Raw genomic sequence first — 20,046 nt, 5'->3', positions numbered from 1 at the left:
CCCGGCGAGTTGTGCATTCAATTGTCAGAAGAATTCCCAATGAACCACTTGGCGAGCCACCGCCCGGGGAGTAATCATCCAATACCCGGGGTAAAAACTTCCCGGTCCGAGAAGTACCTCAGAGGCACCCGGGTGGGAAACACCCGGGAAAAAGACACATTCTCTCCCTGATCACCACGTCTTCCGGACATCGCGGAGCCCATTCTCCCACGTTCCATGACCAGGTCCACTCTTAGTACGTGGCCCACTACTTTGCAACGTGGCCCATGACCCCGAATCATGGACCACCATCCGAACTTTGCGGGCAAGTTATCTACCGGCTTCATCTATAAATACCCTCCGTTGGTATTTCAACAGAGGGGGGTCTCTTCTCTTTTCTTACTCACAAGCACTCACGAACACTCTTATTTTCTCTCCAAGTTTTCCTTTGCGTGCATTACTGACTTGAGCGTCGAGTGGATACGCCGGAATAACTTCTGGCGCCTCCCTAACGTTCTGTGATTTCAGGATTACTACGCAAGTCATCCCGGTCGTTACCCTTCAGGTGACAGGGAAATCAACTGGCCCGGATTATTAGCAACTTACACTGAAAAATATTCAATCGCACGTACATCCACGAATCCGACTTGGCAAATTGCACACTCGGCTACTACCCGATTTGCCCGGTTAACATCAATCGGCCATTGATGTTATCCTTTGATACATCTAAAAATACATTTAGGATAGATGAATATAAATTTTATAAAAATGTCAATTGTCTCATTAGAACACATGACCCATGCTCCTTCGAGTTTCATCACTATGTGACAAGTTGAAGCTACAAATGTGATATGATATACAGGGGCGGAGCCAGGATCTTGGTTCAGCGTAGGCAACCATATATTATAATTAATAAAGCAAAAAAGAGAGCAATAATAATCGACAGCTAAAAATAATGTGTCATAAAGTTTGAACACAAGTTACGCACAGCCAGTAGCATTGATAATTGATGGGAAAATGTCAGAAAATGAGGAACAACGACGTGTACAAAATCCAAAATCAAAACAAAATATGATATAAAATATACGTTTGAAAAATAAGCATTAATTCATTATCGATTGGAAAAAACATAAAATTATAAAACAATTGAACGATCGACAAAAATTGAACGAAACAACGAACCTAAAATTTGTTAACATTTTGGGTTTTTTTAGAGATTATGAAAGATTAAGCAGTAATTAAAATGAATTAGAATGATTGTTACTCAAAGTATATGACGTTCATGACTCGAGAAAAACACATACAGAAGGCTATATAGAGTGTATACATAGATACTAATAACAAGTAAAAAATTTAGTCTGAAATTTGGGTCTAAAAATTATTAAAAGAAAATTGGATGAGTATATACAGCTAAACATGTAATAATAGCATACACAAATTAAAAATTTAGACATATATATATATATATAAAATTTTGGCCCAGTGTAGGCAGCAACCCACACTGGGCCTATGCTCGCTCCGCCCATGATGATATATATTTATATATGATATAAAAACATTATATTCTCGACTTATATTTCGTGTCTATATCATATCACATTACATAAATATTAATATATGATATTAAAACATGATATTCTCGACTGGTACATATTCGTATTTTGTATCACATCAATATACACTAAATAATTTTCTAAAAATTTGAAATTAACCCTTTTGTTATTCGATACACTATCCGTATTTATTTTAATGAATATTTAAGTTGTACTTGAATTGATGAATTTCAAATTCGTGGATTTCAAATGTATTTTGAGTGTTTAGAGAAGTAAGAACATAAATTTCAAATCAACATTTTGTATTTTAAATAGTATTTTATGTTAATTTCAACTTCGTTCAATAATGATGTCATTTGAAATCAATTCTACTTTGTATTTACTAATGTAAAAATAAATAAGATATAAATTTAATTTTTGATATATTAATTTATTGTAAACAATAAAATTAATCGAAATTCATATATTTCAAATACATCTCCCCAAATATAACAAACTTTGCAAGCACTTAAAAAAATTGTGATTTTAGATATTTACGAATTATTGATTAATTTTATTAAAATTTAATTTTTAAAGGCACTAATATCAATTTACCATGATGGCACAATTCGGGAGCATTATTATCGGCCCAACGAGGTTTCTGGGCCCTATTATTCCAAGTATAAAAGGCCTAGATGCTGTTGATATTCAAATTTGAATTGCCGCAGATCGGAGGAATTCAGATGGAGAGGAGAGTTGGTCCATGATCCTTGTCTATGTAATCCCAGGCCTCCTCAATGTTCAGGAATGTTAAGGTTCAATTCAAATTTCAGATCGAGGAGTTGTTGGCGTCGGGGCTCTTTGAATTACTTGTATAAGTGACTATGATAGGCGATTTTGACGCCGAAAGTCCAGATTCAAAAATATACAACCAAGAAGGTGCATATCAAACTTCAAATTTCCCATTTGTTGGTTACTGATCAATGAGAGCCTCGTCCACAGTTTGTGATCCCACTCTGCATTCGTTATTTCGAGCGAACGTGTGTATTTATCTCCAGAATGCATTCTTTTTGACGCAGGACGATTACAGAAGGAAAATGCCAATAGATTTGAGATCGAAGCCATCATGCGGCAGTTGTGGTTCATCGGCCGAGCGTTATGGAAGCACGTGCAAGCACCTGACGCTTTGTGTGGCGTGCGGTAAAACCATGGCTGAGAATCGGGACAAATGTTACGAGTGCGGAACAACCATCACTCGCTTGATTAGGGTTCGCTCCTTTACTAACGCAATGTATCTGTGCAATGTATGCTCCAAATTCAGAACATGGAGCAGTTTTGCTCGTTCTCAATAATGGTTTTAGTGAAGGCTTGCAAGTGCAAATAATAGCCATGAATAAAAAATCTTAAGGATCTATAATTTCGTTTGATTTATCTAATTGTGTGCTTGTCTTCTATGCGTTTCCAGTTGCCAACGACTGCAAAATAGGCCATTATTTGAAAAATAAATGCGCATGCGAGATCAATTCCCAATCTTTGCTCCCTTAAACCGTTTCATTTTAGGGATTAACTCTTAAAGCAAGATAACACGAATGGATTCTGCCAATGAATTACTTTCTATTCACGTCCCTGCGTGTTAGGGAATAGCTATTAATACTGATAAATTCATTTTGGCTGTTATTGTCTCATATTAGGAATATAATGTCCGGGCAAGTTCCAGTAGCTACAAAAGTCACTTTATTGGAAGATTTGTTACGGGAGTTCCGAATTTTAAGAAGAAGCATGAGAATAAATGGTTATTACAGAAAGAAGGTCTGCAGGGTCGCCAAGTTACTGATGCCTTACGGTACTGATTTCATCTTACAAGATAACTCTTGGTTTGTGTTTTTTGTCTCATTAGTTGCAAGTGCTGGAATTCTTACTATGTAGCAGAATTTTTTGAGTTTGTTGTTTGTCGAATAATTGCCTGGAGCAGTGGAGCCTCCTCTTTTAATTAAGATAAGTTGTGAAATAATGAAAGCACAAAAAGAAAGCCTTGCCAATCTTTCTCAGACTTCATGGAAGTGCTATTGGATAATGATGCAGTAATGTCTGTACTTTGTGATGTGATGTGCTGTGCTATTCTGAAGTTGTTTTTATTTTTTATTTTTTTTATATATAACATAAGCATAGAAGTTTGATTAGTACAAGTCCTTTGTCTGAGGATGGTTGGCTTTATGTTTCTTGCCAGTAAAACTCTTTTTTGTTTTACTGCTAGCTGTTTGCTATCATTGTATGATTGCATTGCGTAGGAGAAGTACAAGAATAAACCTTGGCTGCTGGAAGATGAAACAAGCCAGTCTCAATATCATGGTCACCTTGAGGCAGTCAGCAACATATAACCTTCTGATGCTTCAGGGGAAGTACTTTCTTGCCATTCCTGCTCGTTCATGGTACTATGCAGTAATAGTTCAGCGTTTTTTCTGCATTCTTTGTATTTACCTTGTGCGTTTTCTCTGTTTCTTGGTACAGTTTTAACAAAGTGGTACAATATAAGCAACTCGCTTTGGAGGAAGCAGAAGAAAAGATGAAAAATAGAAGGAAAACTGCCGATGGTTACGAAAGATGGATGATGAAAGCAGCAAACAATGGACCTGCTGCATTTGGTGAAGTTGCAAAGGTTGATGATCGAGAAAGTGGCTCTGGTGGTGTGAGAGGGCATAAAATAACCCCAGGTGATGATCATGAGGGCAATGCCTCGGACCGGGGAGAGGAGGATGAGGAAGATGAGGCAGCAAGAAAAAGTAGACTAGGAGTTAACAAAAAAATGGGGATGATGATGATGAAGGTCCTAGAGGAGGTGACCTGGACTTTGACGATGACGATATTGAAAAGGGTGTGAACTAATTGTTTAAATTTTCTTTGCAACTGCTAAAAGTTTCATGCGAGTAAGGCATCTGTGTGGGTTTTATGTAGTAACAAATATAGTGTAAATATGTGGTAAGAGAATCATTTTTTTCCGCAGTAGTTTATGGTTAGGATTATAATATTTAATGTCATTTGTCTGTCACCTGACGCAATTTGTTTTCCTCTATTTCTTTTCAATGTCCACTACATGTTTCATTGCACAGGTATTTGATGGCATATGATCTTTTGAGAGAAGGACCGATGATGACCTTTTTTTACTTATTTGTTGTGTTTGTTTTCCTCAAACTATCAATGTTTAACTTGCCATTTTATATCATCTACATCTCTTCTGCACCCTGAATTTTTTTATATGACTATTCCATATGGATTTCATAGGGAAAATTCCATTTATATTTTAAAGGGTTTTTCCATCTTCTCCAGGCGACGATTGGGAGCACGAAGAAATTTTTATGGATGATGATGAAGCAGTTGGCAATGATCCAGAGGAACGCTTAGATCTGGCGCTTGAAATGCCAGCTCCTCCAGAAATTAAGCAGGTGTTCTTTGCATTTTTCCTGCCATGTTGAATAAGTTCTTATTTGCTGATGGTTATTCTAAAACCGTTTGAAATTAATATGTATATCTAGGATGATGAGGATGAGGATGAGGCTGATGAAGAGGAGGGGGGGCTGAGCAAATCTGGAAAAGAGCTGAAGAAACTGCTGGGGCGAGCTAATGGGGTGGATGATTCAGACGCAGAAGATGACGCTGAGGTAAGTCAATCTTTGGGAATTAGCAATCATTTTCAGGGGTTAATTGCGGTGAATATTCAGACCTTGTGGAGCATCATAGTTAGATATCATGGTTATCATAAAGGTGTATTGATTTCTTACTCAAAAGAGGTTTATATGCCTTAATTATGTTTAGATCATACCAATTATTTTCTTTCTTCAATTGTTGTTCGGCAACGGACCATAAATTGGGTTTTTAGTCAGCACTTTGATGTTTTATTTGTCATGGTGTATCTAGATTCTATCTTACCCTACAAGGTTGCGAGCGAGACTATAATTTTTCTGTGTTTGTTAGATCGAAGATGAATAGGAGGGGGGGCTGAGCAAATCTGGAAAACAGCTGAAGAAACTGGATGATTCAGACGAGGAGGGGGGGCTGAGCAAATCTGGAAAACAGCTGAAGAAACTGCTTGGGCGAGCTAATTAGCTGCATGATTCAGACGCAGAGGATGACGATGAGGTAAGTTTTATCGCAATCCTTGGGAATTAGCAATCCTTCTCAGGGGTTAATTGCTGTGAATATTCAGACCTTGTGGACCATCATAGTTAGATATCATGGTTATCATAAAGTTGTATTGATTTCTTACTCAAAAGAGGTTTATATGCCTTAATTATGTTTAGATCATACCGATTATTTTCTTTCTTCAATTGTTGTTCGGCAACGGACCATAAATTGGGTTTTTAGTCCGCACTTTGATGTTTTATTTGTCATGGTGTATCTAGATTCTATCTTACCCTACAAGGTTGCGAGCGAGACTATAATTTTTCTGTGTTTGTTAGATCGAAGATGAAGAGGATGGGGGGCTGAGCAAATCTGGAAAACAGCTGAAGAAACTGCTGGGGCGAGCTAATGAGCTGGATGATTCAGACGAGGAGGGGGGGCTGAGCAAATCTGGAAAACAGCTGAAGAAACTGCTGGGGCGAGCTAATGAGCTGGATGATTCAGACGCAGAGGATGACGATGAGGTAAGTTTTATCGCAATCCTTGGGAATTAGCAATCCTTCTCAGGGGTTAATTGCTGTGAATATTCAGACCTTGTGGACCATCATAGTTAGATATCATGGTTATCATAAAGTTGTATTGATTTCTTACTCAAAATGGGTTTATATGCCTTAATTATGTTTAGATCATACCGATTATTTTCTTTCTTCAATTGTTGTTCGGCAACGGCCCATAAATTGGGTTTTTAGTCCGCACTTTGATGTTTTATTTGTCATGGTGTATCTAGATTCTATCTTACCCTACAAGGTTGCGAGCGAGACTATAATTTTTCTGTGTTTGTTAGATCGAAGATGAAGAGGAGGGGGGGCTGAGCAAATCTGGAAAACAGCTGAAGAAACTGCTGGGACGAGCTCATGATCTGGATGATTCAGACGAGGAGGGGGGGCTGAGCAAATCTGGAAAACAGCTGAAGAAACTGCTGGGGCGAGCTAATGAGCTGGATGATTCAGACGCAGAGGATGACGATGAGGTAAGTTTTATCGCAATCCTTGGGAAGTAGCAATCCTTCTCAGGGGTTAATTGCTGTGAATATTCAGACCTTGTGGACCATCATAGTTAGATATCATGGTTATCTTAAAGTTGTATTGATTTCTTACTCAAAAGAGGTTTATATGCCTTAATTATGTTTAGATCATACCGATTATTTTCTTTCTTCAATTGTTGTTCGGCAACGGACCATAAATTGGGTGTTTAGTCAGCACTTTGATGTTTTATTTGTCATGGTGTATCTATATTCTATCTTACCCTACAAGGTTGCGAGCGAGACTATAATTTTTCTGTGTTTGTTAGATCGAAGATGAAGAGGAGGGGGGGCTGAGCAAATCTGGAAAACAGCTGAATAAACTGCTGGGGCGAGCTAATGAGCTGGATGATTCAGACGAGGAGGGGTGGCTGAGCAAATCTGGAAAACAGCTGAAGAAACTGCTGGGGCGAGCTAATGAGCTGGATGATTCAGACGAGGAGGGGGGGCTGAGAAAATATGGAAAACAACTGAAGAAACTGCTGGGGCGAGCTAATGAGTTGGATGATTCAGACGCAGAGGATGACGATGAGGTAAGTTTTATCGCGATCCTTGGGAATTAGCAATCCTTCTCAGGGGTTAATTGCTGTGAATATTCAGACCTTGTGGACCATCATAGTTAGATATCATGGTTATCATAAAGTTGTATTGATTTTTACTCAAAAGAGGTTTATATGCCTTAATTATGTTTAGATCATACCGATTATTTTCTTTCTTCAATTGTTGTTCGGCAACGGACCATAAATTGGGTTTTTAGTCCGCACTTTGATGTTTTATTTGTCATGGTGTATCTAGATTCTATCTTACCCTACTAGGTTGCGAGCGAGACTATAATTTTTCTGTGTTTGTTAGATCGAAGATGAAGAGGAGGGGGGGCTGAGCAAATCTGGAAAACAGCTGAAGAAACTGCTGGGACGAGCTCATGATCTGGATGATTCAGACGAGGAGGGGGGGCTGAGCAAATCTGGAAAACAGCTGAAGAAACTGCTGGGGCGAGCTAATGAGCTGGATGATTCAGACGCAGAGGATGACGATGAGGTAAGTTTTATCGCAATCCTTGGGAAGTAGCAATCCTTCTCAGGGGTTAATTGCTGTGAATATTCAGACCTTGTGGACCATCATAGTTAGATATCATGGTTATCTTAAAGTTGTATTGATTTCTTACTCAAAAGAGGTTTATATGCCTTAATTATGTTTAGATCATACCGATTATTTTCTTTCTTCAATTGTTGTTCGGCAACGGACCATAAATTGGGTGTTTAGTCAGCACTTTGATGTTTTATTTGTCATGATGTATCTATATTCTATCTTACCCTACAAGGTTGCGAGCGAGACTATAATTTTTCTGTGTTTGTTAGATCGAAGATGAAGAGGAGGGGGGGCTGAGCAAATCTGGAAAACAGCTGAATAAACTGCTGGGGCGAGCTAATGAGCTGGATGATTCAGACGAGGAGGGGTGGCTGAGCAAATCTGGAAAACAGCTGAAGAAACTGCTAGGGCGAGCTAATGAGCTGGATGATTCAGACGAGGAGGGGGGGCTGAGAAAATATGGAAAACAACTGAAGAAACTGCTGGGGCGAGCTAATGAGCTGGATGATTCAGACGCAGAGGATGACGATGAGGTAAGTTTTATCGCGATCCTTGGGAATTAGCAATCCTTCTCAGGGGTTAATTGCTGTGAATATTCAGACCTTGTGGACCATCATAGTTAGATATCATGGTTATCATAAAGTTGTATTGATTTTTACTCAAAAGAGGTTTATATGCCTTAATTATGTTTAGATCATACCGATTATTTTCTTTCTTCAATTGTTGTCCGGCAACGGACCATAAATTGGGTTTTTAGTCAGCACTTTGATGTTTTATTTGTCATGGTGTATCTAGATTCTATCTTACCCTACAAGGTTGCGAGCGAGACTATAATTTTTCTGTGTTTGTTAGATCGAAGATGAAGAGGAGGGGGGGCTGAGCAAATCTGGAAAACAGCTGAAGAAACTGCTGGGGCGAGCTAATGAGCTGGATGATTCAGACGCAGAGGATGACGATGAGGTAAGTTTTATCGCAATCCTTGGGAATTAGCAATCCTTCTCAGGGGTTAATTGCTGTGAATATTCAGACCTTGTGGACCATCATAGTTAGATATCATGGTTATCATAAAGTTGTATTGATTTCTTACTCAAAATGGGTTTATATGCCTTAATTATGTTTAGATCATACCGATTATTTTCTTTCTTGAATTGTTGTTCGGCAACGGACCATAAATTGGGTTTTTAGTCAGCACTTTGATGTTTTATTTGTCATGGTGTATCTAGATTCTATCTTACCCTACAAGGTTGCGAGCGAGACTATAATTTTTCTGTGTTTGTTAGATCGAAGATGAAGAGGAGGGGGGGCTGAGCAAATCTGGAAAACAGCTGAAGAAACTGCTGGGGCGAGCTAATGAGCTGGATGATTCAGACGAGGAGGGGGGGCTGAGCTAATCTGGAAAACAGCTGAAGAAACTGCTGGGGCGAGCTAATGAGCTGGATGATTCAGACGCAGAGGATGACGATGAGGTAAGTTTTATCGCAATCCTTGGGAATTAGCAATCCTTCTCAGGGGTTAATTGCTGTGAATATTCAGACCTTGTGGACCATCATAGTTAGATATCATGGTTATCATAAAGTTGTATTGATTTCTTACTCAAAATAGGTTTATATGCCTTAATTATGTTTAGATCATACCGATTATTTTCTTTCTTCAATTGTTGTTCGGCAACGGACCATAAATTGGGTTTTTAGTCAGCACTTTGATGTTTTATTTGTCATGGTGTATCTAGATTCTATCTTACCCTACAAGGTTGCGAGCGAGACTATAATTTTTCTGTGTTTGTTAGATCGAAGATGAAGAGGAGGGGGGGCTGAGCAAATTTGGAAAACAGCTGAAGAAACTGCTGGGGCGAGCTAATGAGCTGGATGATTCAGACGAGGAGGGGGGGCTGAGCAAATCTGTAAAACAGCTGAAGAAACTGCTGGGGCAAGCTAATGAGCTGGATGATTCAGACGCAGAGGATGACGATGAGGTAAGTTTTATCGCAATCCTTGGGAAGTAGCGATCCTTCTCAGGGGTTAATTGCTGTGAATATTCAGACCTTGTGGACCATCATAGTTAGATATCATGGTTATCATAAAGTTGTATTGATTTCTTACTCAAAAGAGGTTTATATGCCTTAATTATGTTTAGATCATACCGATTATTTTCTTTCTTCAATTGTTGTCCGGCAACGGACCATAAATTGGGTTTTTAGTCAGCACTTTGATGTTTTATTTGTCATGGTGTATCTAGATTCTATCTTACCCTACAAGGTTGCGAGCGAGACTATAATTTTTCTGTGTTTGTTAGATCGAAGATGAAGAGGAGGGGGGGCTGAGCAAATCTGGAAACAGCTGAAGAAACTGCTGGGGCGAGCTAATGAGCTGGATGATTCAGACGAGGAGGGGGGCTGAGCAAATCTGGAAAACAGCTGAAGAAACTGCTGGGGCGAGCTAATGAGCTGGATGATTCAGACGAGGAGGGGGGGCTGAGCAAATCTGGAAAACAGCTGAAGAAACTGCTTGGGCGAGCTAATGAGCTGGATGATTCAGACGCAGAGGATGACGATGAGGTAAGTTTTATCGCAATCCTTGGGAAATAGCAATCCTTCTCAGGGGTTAATTGCTGTGAATATTCAGACCTTGTGGACCATCATAGTTAGATATCATGGTTATCATAAAGTTGTATTGATTTCTTACTCAAAAGAGGTTTATATGCCTTAATTATGTTTAGATCATACCGATTATTTTCTTTCTTCAATTGTTGTTCGGCAACGGACCATAAATTGGGTTTTTAGTCAGCACTTTGATGTTTTATTTGTCATGGTGTATCAAGATTCTATCTTACCCTACAAGGTTGCGAGCGAGACTATAATTTTTCTGTGTTTGTTAGATCGAAGATGAAGAGGAGGGGGGGCTGAGCAAATCTGGAAAACAGCTGAAGAAACTGCTGGGGCGAGCTAATGAGCTGGATGATTCAGACGAGGAGGGGGGGCTGAGCAAATCTGGAAAACAGCTTAAGAAACTGCTGGGGCGAGCTAATGAGCTGGATGATTCAGACGCAGAGGATGACGATGAGGTAAGTTTTATCGCAATCCTTGGGAATTAGCAATCCTTCTCAGGGGTTAATTGCTGTGAATATTCAGACCTTGTGGACCATCATAGTTAGATATCATGGTTATCATAAAGTTGTATTGATTTCTTACTCAAAAGAGGTTTATATGCCTTAATTATGTTTAGATCATACCGATTATTTTCTTTCTTCAATTGTTGTTCGGCAACGGACCATAAATTGGGTTTTTAGTCAGCACTTTGATGTTTTATTTGTCATGGTGTATCTAGATTCTATCTTACCCTACAAGGTTGCGAGCGAGACTATAATTTTTCTGTGTTTGTTAGATCGAAGATGAAGAGGAGGGGGGGCTGAGCAAATCTGGAAAACAGCTGAAGAAACTGCTGGGGCGAGCTAATGAGCTGGATGATTCAGACGAGGAGGGGGGCTGAGCAAATCTGGAAAACAGCTGAAGAAACTGCTTGGGCGAGCTAATGAGCTGGATGATTCAGACGCAGAGGATGACGATGAGGTAAGTTTTATCGCAATCCTTGGGAATTAGCAATCCTTCTCAGGGGTTAATTGCTGTGAATATTCAGACCTTGTGGACCATCATAGTTAGATATCATGGTTATCATAAAGTTGTATTGATTTCTTACTCAAAAGAGGTTTATATGCCTTAATTATGTTTAGATCATACCGATTATTTTCTTTCTTCAATTGTTGTTCGGCAACGGACCATAAATTGGGTTTTTAGTCAGCACTTTGATGTTTTATTTGTCATGGTGTATCTAGATTCTATCTTACCCTACAAGGTTGCGAGCGAGACTATAATTTTTCTGTGTTTGTTAGATCGAAGATGAAGAGGAGGGGGGGCTGAGCAAATCTGGAAAACAGCTGAAGAAACTGCTGGGGCGAGCTAATGAGCTGGATGATTCAGACGAGGAGGGGGGGCTGAGCAAATCTGGAAAACAGCTGAAGAAACTGCTTGGGCGAGCTAATGAGCTGGATGATTCAGACGCAGAGGATGACGATGAGGTAAGTTTTATCGCAATCCTTGGGAATTAGCAATCCTTCTCAGGGGTTAATTGCTGTGAATATTCAGACCTTGTGGACCATCATAATTAGATATCATGGTTATCATAAAGTTGTATTGATTTCTTACTCAAAAGAGGTTTATATGCCTTAATTATGTTTAGATCATACCGATTATTTTCTTTCTTCAATTGTTGTTCGGCAACGGACCATAAATTGGGTTTTTAGTCAGCACTTTGATGTTTTATTTGTCATGGTGTATCTAGATTCTATCTTACCCTACAAGGTTGCGAGCGAGACTATAATTTTTCTGTGTTTGTTAGATCGAAGATGAAGAGGAGGGGGGCTGAGCAAATCTGGAAAACAGCTGAAGAAACTGCTGGGGCGAGCTAATGAGCTGGATGATTCAGACGCAGAGGATGACGATGAGGTAAGTTTTATCGCAATCCTTGGGAATTAGCAATCCTTCTCAGGGGTTAATTGCTGTGAATATTCAGACCTTGTGGACCATCATAGTTAGATATCATGGTTATCATAAAGTTGTATTGATTTCTTACTCAAAATGGGTTTATATGCCTTAATTATGTTTAGATCATACCGATTATTTTCTTTCTTCAATTGTTGTTCGGCAACGGACCATGAATTGGGTTTTTAGTCAGCACTTTGATGTTTTATTTGTCATGGTGTATCTAGATTCTATCTTACCCTACAAGGTTGCGAGCGAGACTATAATTTTTCTGTGTTTGTTAGATCGAAGATGAAGAGGAGGGGGGGCTGAGCAAATTTGGAAAACAGCTGAAGAAACTGCTGGGGCGAGCTAATGAGCTGGATGATTCAGACGAGGAGGGGGGGCTGAGCAAATCTGGAAAACAGCTGAAGAAACTGCTGGGGCGAGCTAATGAGCTGGATGATTCAGACGCAGAGGATGACGATGAGGTAAGTTTTATCGCAATCCTTGGGAAGTTGCAATCCTTCTCAGGGGTTAATTGCTGTGAATATTCAGACCTTGTGGACCATCATAGTTAGATATCATGGTTATCATAAAGTTGTATTGATTTCTTACTCAAAAGAGGTTTATATGTCTTAATTATGTTCAGATCATACCGATTATTTTCTTTCTTCAATTGTTGTTCGGCAACGGACCATAAATTGGGTTTTTAGTCAGCACTTTGATGTTTTATTTGTCATGGTGTATCTAGATTCTATCTTACCCTACAAGGTTGCGAGCGAGACTATAATTTTTCTGTGTTTGTTAGATCGAAGATGAAGAGGAGGGGGGGCTGAGCAAATCTGCAAAACAGCTGAAGAAACTGCTGGGGCGAGCTAATGAGCTGGATGATTCAAACGCAGAGGATGACGATGAGGTAAGTTTTATCGCGATCCTTGGGAATTAGCAATCCTTCTCGGGGGTTAATTGCTGTGAATATTCAGACCTTGTGGACCATCATAGTTAGATATCATGGTTATCATAAAGTTGTATTGATTTCTTACTCAAAATGGGTTTATATGCCTTAATTATGTTTAGATCATACCGATTATTTTCTTTCTTCAATTGTTGTTCGGCAACGGACCATAAATTGGGTTTTTAGTCAGCACTTTGATGTTTTATTTGTCATGGTGTATCTAGATTCTATCTTACCCTACAAGGTTGCGAGCGAGACTATAATTTTTCTGTGTTTGTTAGATCGAAGATGAATAGGAGGGGGGGCTGAGCAAATCTGGAAAACAGCTGAAGAAACTGCTGGGGCGAGCTAATGAGCTGGATAATTCAGACGAGGAGGGGGGGCTGAGCAAATCTGGAAAACAGCTGAAGAAACTGCTGGGGCGAGCTAATGAGCTGGATGATTCAGACGAGGAGGGGGGGCTGAGCAAATCTGCAAAACAGCTGAAGAAACTGCTGGGGCGAGCTAGTGTGCTGGATGATTCAGACGCAGAGGAGACGATGAGGTAAGTTTTATCGCGATCCTTGGGAATTAGCAATCCTTCTCAGGGTTAATTGCTGTGAATATTCAGACCTTGTGGACCGTCATAGTTAGATATCATGGTTATCATAAAGTTGTATTGATTTCTTACTCAAAAGAGGTTTATATGCCTTAATTATGTTTAGATCATACCGATTATTTTCTTTCTTCAATTGTTATTCGGCAACGGACCATAAATTGGGTTTTTAGTCAGCACTTTGATGTTTTATTTGTCATGGTGTATCTAGATTCTATCTTACCCTACAAGGTTGCGAGCGAGACTATAATTTTTCTGTGTTTGTTAGATCGAAGATGAAGAGGAGGGGGGGCCGAGCAAATCTGGAAAACAGCTGAAGAAACTGCTGGGGCGAGCTAATGAGCTGGATGATTCAGACGAGGAGGGGGGGCTGAGCAAATCTGGAAAACAGCTGAAGAAACTGCTGGGGCGAGCTAATGAGCTGGATGATTCAGACGCAGGGGATGACGATGAGGTAAGTTTTATCGCGATCCTTGGGAATTAGCAATCCTTCTCAGGGGTTAGCTGTGAATATTCAGACCTTGTGGACCATCATAGTTAGATATCATGGTTATCATAAAGTTGTATTGATTTCTTACTCAAAAGAGGTTTATATGCCTTAATTATGTTTAGATCATACCGATTATTTTCTTTCTTCAATTGTTGTCCGGCAACGGACCATAAATTGGGTTTTTAGTCAGCACTTTGATGTTTTATTTGTCATGGTGTATCTAGATTCTATCTTACCCTACAAGGTTGCGAGCGAGACTATAATTTTTCTGTGTTTGTTAGATCGAAGATGAAGAGGAGGGGGGGCTGAGCAAATCTGGAAAACAGCTCAAGAAACTGCTGGGGCGAGCTAATGAGCTGGATGATTCAGACGAGGAGGGGGGGCTGAGCAAATCTGGAAAACAGCTGAAGAAACTGCTGGGGCGAGCTAATGAGCTGGATGATTCAGACGCAGAGGATGACGATGAGGTAAGTTTTATCGCGATCCTTGGGAATTAGCAATCCTTCTCAGGGGTTAGCTGTGAATATTCAGACCTTGTGGACCCTCATAGTTAGATATCATGGTTATCATAAAGTTGTATTGATTTCTTCCTCAAAAGAGGTTTATATGCCTTAATTATGTTTAGATCATACCGATTATTTTCTTTCTTCAATTGTTGTTCAGCAACGGACCATAAATTGGGTTTTAGTCAGCACTTTGATGTTTTATTTGTCATGGTGTATCTAGATTCTATCTTACCCTACAAGGTTGCGAGCGAGACTATAATTTTTCTGTGTTTGTTAGATCGAAGATTAAGAGGAGGGGGGGCTGAGCAAATCTGGAAAACAGCTCAAGAAACTGCTGGGGCGAGCTAATGAGCTGGATGATTCAGACGAGGAGGGGGGGCTGAGCAAATCTGGAAAACAGCTGAAGAAACTGCTGGGGCGAGCTAATGAGCTGGATGATTCAGACGCAGAGGATGACGATGAGGTAAGTTTTATCGCGATCCTTGGGAATTAGCAATCCTTCTCAAGGGTTAGCTGTGAATATTCAGACCTTGTGGACCCTCATAGTTAGATATCATGGTTATCATAAAGTTGTATTGATTTCTTCCTCAAAAGAGGTTTATATGCCTTAATTATGTTTAGATCATACCGATTATTTTCTTTCTTCAATTGTTGTCCGGCAACGGACCATAAATTGGGTTTTAGTCAGCACTTTGATGTTTTATTTGTCATGGTGTATCTAGATTCTATCTTACCCTACAAGGTTGCGAGCGAGACTATAATTTTTCTGTGTTTGTTAGATCGAAGATGAATAGGAGGGGGGGCTGAGCAAATCTGGAAAACAGCTGAAGAAACTGCTGGGGCGAGCTAATGAGCTGGATGATTCAGACGCAGAGGATGACGATGAGGTAAGTTTTATCGCAATCCTTGGGAATTAGCAATCCTTCTCAGGGGTTAATTGCTGTGAATATTCAGACCTTGTGGACCATCATAGTTAGATATCATGGTTATCATAAAGTTGTATTGATTTCTTACTCAAAATGGGTTTATATGTCTTAATTATGTTTAGATCATACCGATTATTTTCTTTCTTCAATTGTTGTTCGGCAACGGACCATAAATTGGGTTTTTAGTCAGCACTTTGATGTTTTATTTGTCATGGTGTATCTAGATTCTATCTTACCCTACAAGGTTGCGAGCGAGACTATAATTTTTCTGTGTTTGTTAGATCGAAGATGAAGAGGAGGGGGGGCTGAGCAAATTTGGAAAACAGCTGAAGAAACTGCTGGGGCGAGCTAATGAGCTGGATGATTCAGACGAGGAGGGGGGGGCTGAGCAAATCTGGAAAACAGCTGAAGAAACTGCTGGGGCGAGCTAATGAGCTGGATGATTTAGACGCAGAGGATGACGATGAGGTAAGTTTTATCGCAATCCTTGGGAAGTTGCAATCCTTCTCAGGGGTTAATTGCTGTGAATATTCAGACCTTGTGGACCATCATAGTTAGATATCATGGTTATCATAAAGTTGTATTGATTTCTTACTCAAAAGAGGTTTATATGTCTTAATTATGTTCAGATCATACCGATTATTTTCTTTCTTCAATTGTTGTTCGGCAACGGACCATAAATTGGGTTTTTAGTCAGCACTTTGATGTTTTATTTGTCATGGTGTATCTAGATTCTATCTTACCCTACAAGGTTGCGAGCGAGACTATAATTTTTCTGTGTTTGTTAGATCGAAGATGAAGAGGAGGGGGGGCTGAGCAAATCTGCAAAACAGCTGAAGAAACTGCTGGGGCGAGCTAATGAGCTGGATGATTCAAACGCAGAGGATGACGATGAGGTAAGTTTTATCGCGATCCTTGGGAATTAGCAATCCTTCTCAGGGGTTAATTGCTGTGAATATTCAGACCTTGTGGACCATCATAGTTAGATATCATGGTTATCATAAAGTTGTATTGATTTCTTACTCAAAATGGGTTTATATGCCTTAATTATGTTTAGATCATACCGATTATTTTCTTTCTTCAATTGTTGTTCGGCAACGGACCATAAATTGGGTTTTTAGTCAGCACTTTGATGTTTTATTTGTCATGGTGTATCTAGATTCTATCTTACCCTACAAGGTTGCGAGCGAGACTATAATTTTTCTGTGTTTGTTAGATCGAAGATGAATAGGAGGGGTGGCTGAGCAAATCTGGAAAACAGCTGAAGAAACTGCTGGGCCGAGCTAATGAGCTGGATAATTCAGACGAGGAGGGGGGGCTGAGCAAATCTGGAAAACAGCTGAAGAAACTGCTGGGGCGAGCTAATGAGCTGGATGATTCAGACGAGGAGGGGGGGCTGAGCAAATCTGCAAAACAGCTGAAGAAACTGCTGGGGCGAGCTAATGAGCTGGATGATTCAGACGCAGAGGATGACGATGAGGTAAGTTTTATCGCGATCCTTGGGAATTAGCAATCCTTCTCAGGGGTTAGCTGTGAATATTCAGACCTTGTGGACCGTCATAGTTAGATATCATGGTTATCATAAAGTTGTATTGATTTCTTACTCAAAAGAGGTTTATATGCCTTAATTATGTTTAGATCATACCGATTATTTTCTTTCTTCAATTGTTATTCGGCAACGGACCATAAATTGGGTTTTTAGTCAGCACTTTGATGTTTTATTTGTCATGGTGTATCTAGATTCTATCTTACCCTACAAGGTTGCGAGCGAGACTATAATTTTTCTGTGTTTGTTAGATCGAAGATGAAGAGGAGGGGGGGCCGAGCAAATCTGGAAAACAGCTGAAGAAACTGCTGGGGCGAGCTAATGAGCTGGATGATTCAGACGAGGAGGGGGGCTGAGCAAATCTGGAAAACAGCTGAAGAAACTGCTGGGGCGAGCTAATGAGCTGGATGATTCAGACGCAGGGGATGAAGATGAGGTAAGTTTTATCGCGATCCTTGGGAATTAGCAATCCTTCTCAGGGGTTAGCTGTGAATATTCAGACCTTGTGGACCATCATAGTTAGATATCATGGTTATCATAAAGTTGTATTGATTTCTTACTCAAAAGAGGTTTATATGCCTTAATTATGTTTAGATCATACCGATTATTTTCTTTCTTCAATTGTTGTCCGGCAACGGACCATAAATTGGGTTTTTAGTCAGCACTTTGATGTTTTATTTGTCATGGTGTATCTAGATTCTATCTTACCCTACAAGGTTGCGAGCGAGACTATAATTTTTCTGTGTTTGTTAGATCGAAGATGAAGAGGAGGGGGGGCTGAGCAAATCTGGAAAACAGCTCAAGAAACTACTGGGGCGAGCTAATGAGCTGGATGATTCAGACGAGGAGGGGGGGCTGAGCAAATCTGGAAAACAGCTGAAGAAACTGCTGGGGCGAGCTAATGAGCTGGATGATTCAGACGCAGAGGATGACGATGAGGTAAGTTTTATCGCGATCCTTGGGAATTAGCAATCTTTCTCAGGGGTTAGCTGTGAATATTCAGATCTTGTGGACCCTCATAGTTAGATATCATGGTTATCATAAAGTTGTATTGATTTCTTCCTCAAAAGAGGTTTATATGCCTTAATTATGTTTAGATCATACCGATTATTTTCTTTCTTCAATTGTTGTTCAGCAACGGACCATAAATTGGGTTTTTAGTCAGCACTTTGATGTTTTATTTGTCATGGTGTATCTAGATTCTATCTTACCCTACAAGGTTGCGAGCGAGACTATAATTTTTCTGTGTTTGTTAGATCGAAGATGAATAGGAGGGGGGGCTGAGCAAATCTGGAAAACAGCTGAAGAAACTGCTGGGGCGAGCTAATGAGCTGGATGATTCAGACGCAGAGGATGACGATGAGGTAAGTTTTATCGCAATCCTTGGGAATTAGCAATCCTTCTCAGGGGTTAATTGCTGTGAATATTCAGACCTTGTGGACCATCATAGTTAGATATCATGGTTATCATAAAGTTGTATTGATTTCTTACTCAAAATGGGTTTATATGTCTTAATTATGTTTAGATCATACCGATTATTTTCTTTCTTCAATTGTTGTTCGGCAACGGACCATAAATTGGGTTTTTAGTCAGCACTTTGATGTTTTATTTGTCATGGTGTATCTAGATTCTATCTTACCCTACAAGGTTGCGAGCGAGACTATAATTTTTCTGTGTTTGTTAGATCGAAGATGAAGAGGAGGGGGGGCTGAGCAAATTTGGAAAACAGCTGAAGAAACTGCTGGGGCGAGCTAATGAGCTGGATGATTCAGACGAGGAGGGGGGGCTGAGCAAATCTGGAAAACAGCTGAAGAAACTGCTGGGGCGAGCTAATGAGCTGGATGATTTAGACGCAGAGGATGACGATGAGGTAAGTTTTATCGCAATCCTTGGGAAGTTGCAATCCTTCTCAGGGGTTAATTGCTGTGAATATTCAGACCTTGTGGACCATCATAGTTAGATATCATGGTTATCATAAAGTTGTATTGATTTCTTACTCAAAAGAGGTTTATATGTCTTAATTATGTTCAGATCATACCGATTATTTTCTTTCTTCAATTGTTGTTCGGCAACGGACCATAAATTGGGTTTTTAGTCAGCACTTTGATGTTTTATTTGTCATGGTGTATCTAGATTCTATCTTACCCTACAAGGTTGCGAGCGAGACTATAATTTTTCTGTGTTTGTTAGATCGAAGATGAAGAGGAGGGGGGGCTGAGCAAATCTGCAAAACAGCTGAAGAAACTGCTGGGGCGAGCTAATGAGCTGGATGATTCAAACGCAGAGGATGACGATGAGGTAAGTTTTATCGCGATCCTTGGGAATTAGCAATCCTTCTCAGGGGTTAATTGCTGTGAATATTCAGACCTTGTGGACCATCATAGTTAGATATCATGGTTATCATAAAGTTGTATTGATTTCTTACTCAAAATGGGTTTATATGCCTTAATTATGTTTAGATCATACCGATTATTTTCTTTCTTCAATTGTTGTTCGGCAACGGACCATAAATTGGGTTTTTAGTCAGCACTTTGATGTTTTATTTGTCATGGTGTATCTAGATTCTATCTTACCCTACAAGGTTGCGAGCGAGACTATAATTTTTCTGTGTTTGTTAGATCGAAGATGAATAGGAGGGGGGGCTGAGCAAATCTGGAAAACAGCTGAAGAAACTGCTGGGGCGAGCTAATGAGCTGGATAATTCAGACGAGGAGG

At 39.9% G+C, this 20,046-nt stretch overlaps 1 pseudogene; it reads left to right on the top strand.

The window, feature by feature from the left end:
- Nucleotides 1-2,240: 2,240 nt before the first annotated feature.
- The window catches only part of LOC140822545 (transcription initiation factor IIF subunit alpha-like), a 47,123-nt pseudogene continuing 29,317 nt past the window's right edge, over nt 2,241-20,046 (top strand).

The sequence above is a fragment of the Primulina eburnea genome, unplaced genomic scaffold, assembly GCF_022965805.1.
Source record: "Primulina eburnea isolate SZY01 unplaced genomic scaffold, ASM2296580v1 ctg897_ERROPOS2485870+, whole genome shotgun sequence".
NCBI lineage: Eukaryota > Viridiplantae > Streptophyta > Magnoliopsida > Lamiales > Gesneriaceae > Primulina > Primulina eburnea.
The sequence above is the reverse complement of the archived record's forward strand: the minus strand, read 5'-3'. Positions and strand labels throughout refer to the sequence as shown.